We start from the raw sequence: 5859 nt of genomic DNA, 5'->3' as shown, positions 1-5859 counted from the left end.
CAGAGAAGGAGGAACTATTTGGTTCTCTGGCAGCGATTTCTAACTGATATTAAAAACGGTATTGACAGAGTGTGGGTGGCAGCGTGTGTACACATGTGTGAAAGCACCAGAAGCAGCAGCAGAACATGTATTAAAAAGGAACAAGATGACCTAAAGATAGAGCATCAGACAAGATGAAGAAACAGCCGAGAGACATAAAATACCCAAATAAATACAATGTATTTATACAACCAGGCACTGAATCCCAAACATCACCTCCTCCCAGAGATTAAAAAAAGGGAATCTAATGTCACTTCAAGTCGCCAGTCAAGAAGAAACTCAGAGAAACAATGAAGATGTAACAGAGAACATTCTCATCCTGTGTATGATCTTGGCCAGCCCATCTGGACAGACATATTTAGACGCTTCGGGGTATGTGGGTCTGAAAGCGTAAAGCCAACAGTACAGAAGATTTTGTTTGCAAAACTGCATTCCTTTTTCACAGCATATCACAGCGAGTTGTATTACACTCATTTCCTCTGCTCTTTGGTTCTTCCTGGAAAACCTAGAGAGCATAGGTACACGCTTGCAACTGAAGCACACATCCTCCTGGCAGAGACGTTTACTGTGATTGCTCTTCAGCAGCCTAAGGTAGGACAAGGGTGGCACCACAAAGTTAGGCTTTAATAAGCAAAGGCAACAGTGGGGGCTCTAAATAGCTTGATGAACTACAATCCACGCAGATAAAACTTTAACATGCATGGACAAAGCCAGAACAAAATCTCTGCATCATTTAAATCATTCTCAAGTTTTCAAAATAAGAAGTAAGTTACAGGCCTTTGGCTGCACTAGTTTTGTACTCTTTAAACAGTTCATCCAAAAAGATTAGGTTAAATATTAGAAGATATTAGATATTTTTCAATCAGAGGGTGGTGACGCACTGGAGGTTGTAGATGTCCCATCCCTGGAGGCATTCAAGGCCAGGCTGGATGTGGCTCTGGGCAGCCTGGTCTGGTGGTTGGCGACTGCACATAGCAGGGGGTTGAAACTAGATGATCATTGTGGTCCTTTTCAACCCAGGCCATTCTGTGATTCTATGATTCTGTGAAGATGGCAATAAATGAAGACCAGAAGCATATGCCATTCCGTTACGTTACCCTCAAGAACTAGACATGGCATGCAATATATTTTCTTTCTAGACTGTTGGAAGAAGTTGGACTGAGTTATCTAGAAGGATATGAAATGAAAGCTTAACATAATACTGCAGGATCAGCGTGGAAGCTTGGAAAACTTGGGAGCCTGATTATGACACTGAACACTTTAGTTTTAGGTTACTATTTCAGATTTAGACCAGTTTTCATGTTCCCATGAAATATTCTATCTGCTGCATAATTAGGACACATGCTGTGCAAGCCTCTATCTTCTATCCTGGTTGCACAAAGCAGCATGCCAATCTGGGAACATCAGAAGCTGGCAAATGGATTGCCTCTTTGGTGCAAAAGGCAGCATCTTTTGAGCTATCTCAAGACTAGAGCAGGATCAAGTGGTCTTGCAGGATCATCAACTGGATATGTCTAATAGTGAGAACAGGTGTACATACATGATTAAATGAGAACTTCAGTGGATTTACGATGATCAAACTACGTTCAGAAAACCAACACAGTGCATTTTTATATAGCAGAGCAATACTGGCACATACATTAAAAAAAATTCCATTCCTGTGCAAAACTGAGCAGCTTGCAGAAGCTTGCTCAAGTACATCTTTTTCTGAGGAGCAAGACCCAGTAAGTACTTCCTGCTTAACCTGCAGCATCAGCCACTCCACATACTGCAGTCACAGCTACTGCTTTGTTAGGAGTGCCAGAGGATGAACAAGATGTATGTGAGGTGCTTTATTCAATGATTCCTTCAAGTACTGATATAGTCTTACAAATCCCAGGCCCCATCTTTCCTTTTCTTCCTCTCCGTCTTTCCTTCTCTCCCAAGCAAGTAAAAGTGAAAAGCCAACTTTCCTCATGCACCTGCTTTTGAAAATATTCAATTCTTTGCTGCTCTGTGGCACAGTTTGTACCAGAGGAGCAGAGAGGGGCAGCAAGAGTCGTGACAAGTTCTTCATAAATCTCTGTGGAGCAGATCATTTCTACTTCATTTCTAGGGCCTTTGAGAACTGCTCCAATATAAACTCTGAAAAAAGATCAGAGCATCACCTAAGTAAAAGAGAGAATCCTGCTGCTGACTAGCCTAACAGACAATGCTGCCAGCTGGCTCATGCACATTGTATTCAAATGGCTGCTGTGCTTCGCACCAGGCTCAGGCTGATGAACACAGTAAACAAAGGAAAGCCCAGGCTGACTGGCAACTACCACATTTCCTCACTTCATTTCTGCACGTTCAGATATTTTCAAAAGCAGGTATTTATTTTCCAAGGAAAATCACTTGTGTAAGCCATGGTTTAGGTTCTGTAATTCACATAACCATGCTGGAAGACCGTCACCTCATCTTCAAACTACTCCTCCAGCTGTGAAATTCAACTTCAGGGATGCACAGCCCTGATGCTCATTTTGTGGCCTTGCCTATCACACATGTGGCCTGACATCCATGTCCCTAAAGGAGAAGCATACACAGCTGTTTGAAACGAATCATATTTCAGAGGATTTCAATGACCAGAAGTCTCTCTTACAAACCTGTAACACACAGAAAAACAAGCAGATAAGTGTTCCAGGCAGGATCTGATGACATAGTAGCATCCAGCAATCAGACTACTAGATGGTGCTAAATAGTATTTCATCAAGACAGAGAGCTCCATACTGGGGAAAAAAAAAAAAAAAAAAAAAAAAAAAAAGCATTGCAATAAAAACTGTCATTTATGATCTCATGTATACTTACTTTGGCTCCACTGAGATTAAGCATTCTGTATGAATCAGTGGTACATGATAGTCTGGCCAATGCTCAGACAGTACATCAGGGAAGAGAATTGCATGTAATAATGCAGCATCCTGTTTAGAGGCCTAAGAGGCAAAAATCTAGCAGTAATCACTTCCAAGGCTAGTAACTCAGTTCTTATTGCCTTTATAATGACTCCACAGTTATTCAGTCAATGAAAATGGAGTCTGATATTGTGTATCAAGAAGATAAATTAACAATAAAATGAGTCTCACTGATACATCCACTGACTACTCCAGTGGAGACCGGCGAAGATACAAAATGTGCTTTTAAAGCATGCTGTCTCCTCTTCAGGAAGATGAAGACAGTGAAAAGGGAGGCAGAAACAAAGACTTTCTTTTCTAAACGTGGGTTGGGCATGTCTGGAAAAAAAAAAAAAAAAAAAAAAAATCAGCAACCCTGCTTAAATTTAATAAACAAATACTCCATTGGAATTAATAAACAAAAAGCTACTTGGTTTAACCATCTTTTTGGCTAACACTGAAAACAAAACAAAATGCTATTAGGGACTCCAGTTTAGGCACTAAAACACTGCACAAAGTGCCAAATGCCAGGATGCTGACCTCATCCATTTTGATACAAGATCCATATTCCAGAGAAATTCACAGCATTCTAGTTAATTTATAAATAAATGAATATCAAAACTCAACAACTGACACAAAACTGTATCAGGCAAAATCAAGCAAATGTAATCTTATTTTGTGTAAGCTTCCTTCATCTCTCCTTCCCTGTCTCTCTCCCCAGCTCCAGGCAGTTCTCTTCTGTGTCTCCAGTCGTGCTGGAAATAATCTAGAGAGCAAAGTCTTGGCTGGAGATCCCAAATGTTTTATGGTCAATGGACACATCCCCTGCCTTATGTCTAAAACAGAATACAAAGGATTTTATAACTATAGCAGTTACAAAAATCCATTCCTTAATAACGCAGACTGTTATCACTCACAACTTAGAAATCAAAATTCTGAGGTCATTCTTTAAAATCCATCTTGTTAAGGCAGGCCATAAGACAATAAGCAAAGGCTAATGAAAAGAAGATGCAGTGTCTGTCTAAAATTAGAATGCATGACATTTGCATTGTCACGGGTTTGTGGAAAACGTGGGGGCTATTATATTATTGGTTTAAACATCATATGTATCTTTATCAATTTGCTAATTACAGCTGGTTCAGTATATTGCTGGTTCAATGGCTAAGTGACAGGATAATTTCTTACAGGGATGAACAATGGAGTAGGTATAAAGAGGGGTAATTAGTACAAACCACAGCACTGGAAAAAAAAAAACCAAACTGCCAGGAGCAAGTAGTCTGAAGTTCTTGAAAGGAACAGCACAAGCAGAAGGGACAGCATTACCTCTGCTTGTCACCACCCTCCTGACACAGGTGCTGGACCTTGAGACACACTCACCTGTACAGCTCAAATAAGCCTTGTTGGCAATGGCTTGCTGCTGAAGCAAGAGGCAGCATGAGCTCTTACGGCAGCGACGGAACAGAGATGGGAATATGTGGAGCTGAGAATGCAAAGAGGAGGTGGGTGGGAAACGCCGGGATTTAGACCATCTGAAAACACCACGGAATCACACCTTAAGCTGCTTAAAATAAGCCAGCTCATTTTGAGAGAAATGAGTTAAAGACTGATCACGCAAACAGCAATACCAGCAAGCCTGAGAGAATCACATCCTCCAGCTGCAATGGTGAGGAGGAGACAGGAGCAGGCCAAGATTGGCCTGACTGGACTGCTCCCACTACACCTGACATTTCTGAGCTCTCCCTGCCATAATGATGCTAATGCACTGGAAATAGATGAGATTAAGCGAAATGTGAGTAGGCTGCCGGCTTAAAATCATGATTCAGACGATCCAGAAACACTTCGACTGTGGAGAACCCATGGGATATGGGATGTTAGATTCAAGAACAGCAAAGCGACGATTAGGAACGAAGCACTCTAGTGATAAAAGGGTTCTCCAGAGCGCCAAACATCCCACACCATGCAGAGGACAGGCAGGAGCACCTACGAGAGCAGCTCTCACTTTCAACGCAACATCAGAATTGCCTCGTCCACACAATTTCATGCGTGTTTTCTTTCTCTTGCAACTATAAGACAGGAAAAGCGGTCTATCTGCAGCTTTCCTCAAATACAGAAGCTGATAGCGTTCCCCGAAATGCTAGCAAGTTGGCTCTCCTAACTACCCACATCTCCACACAAAAGCCTTTCCAGCCCCACTTTCCACTGCCACAGCTATTTCGTGGCCAGAAGAAATTTATTTCTCTTAACTGCCAATAATAAGAAGAGATAAAAGCAAAACACAGCCCAACGCGACTGCAGTGCCTCCCAGCAGAGGCGCAGAGAGGAGCGCGCTCTTCTCCTCGCTGTCAATCACGGGGTTATACCACCAGACCACCTAAAAGTCTCATCTGCGAAACTCAACCTCCCTACAGATGACCGTGGTTAATCCAACGGCTCTAATTAAGGCCCACAAAAAAGGTGACTTCGGGAAAAAGCCTTTCTAACAAAGCACAGACCCCTCCCCACCGCCAACGGACAGCCGCAGAAACAGCACTCCGCCCTCAGCAGTAACCGCCCCTCCCCGCCGCCTAATGGCTCCCGCCGCGCGCTCCGCCCCGCCCCACCCCGCTCCGCCCCGCCGCCACGCGGGGCACGCACGTGCTAGAAGGAAACACAGCCCTGCGCACGCGCGGCACCGCCACCCCGTCTCTACACCCCCAGCTGCCACTCTGGGGGACCGGGAGAAGGAAGGAGGAGCCTCTGTCTCCGGGCGCCTGATTGACTGATGTCACTACCCCAACTCCGAGCCTCGCCGTCCCATTGGTGGCTTGAGAACCGCTATCTGCATCGCTCCTTCTGATTGGTTGTTGCCGCGGCGGCTGTTGTCCTATCCTAATTCGGGCCACGAGGATTAAGCCCTTTAACCCCGCCTCCTTCC

General features: G+C 43.8%; 1 long non-coding RNA gene across 2 annotated transcripts; it reads right to left on the bottom strand.

The window, feature by feature from the left end:
* Positions 1-1033: 1033 nt before the first annotated feature.
* LOC122177868 lies at positions 1034-5469 on the bottom strand. 2 transcript variants are annotated; one of them, XR_006178182.1, is made up of 4 exons: positions 4571-5469; positions 4323-4474; positions 2866-3284; positions 1034-2663 (listed from the first exon to the last, which is right to left on the bottom strand). It is a non-coding gene; the product is annotated as an uncharacterized LOC122177868 (long non-coding RNA). The 2 variants fall into 2 exon arrangements; XR_006178181.1 differs by having other exon boundaries at positions 1034-2786; positions 3138-3284.
* Between the last annotated feature and the right edge of the window lie 390 nt (positions 5470-5859).

The sequence above is a fragment of the Lagopus leucura genome, unplaced genomic scaffold (assembly GCF_019238085.1).
Source record: "Lagopus leucura isolate 7727_CA_CO unplaced genomic scaffold, USGS_WTPT01 Super-Scaffold_100001, whole genome shotgun sequence".
NCBI classification, from domain to species: domain Eukaryota; kingdom Metazoa; phylum Chordata; class Aves; order Galliformes; family Phasianidae; genus Lagopus; species Lagopus leucura.
This window is presented reverse-complemented; position numbering and strand designations above follow the sequence as displayed.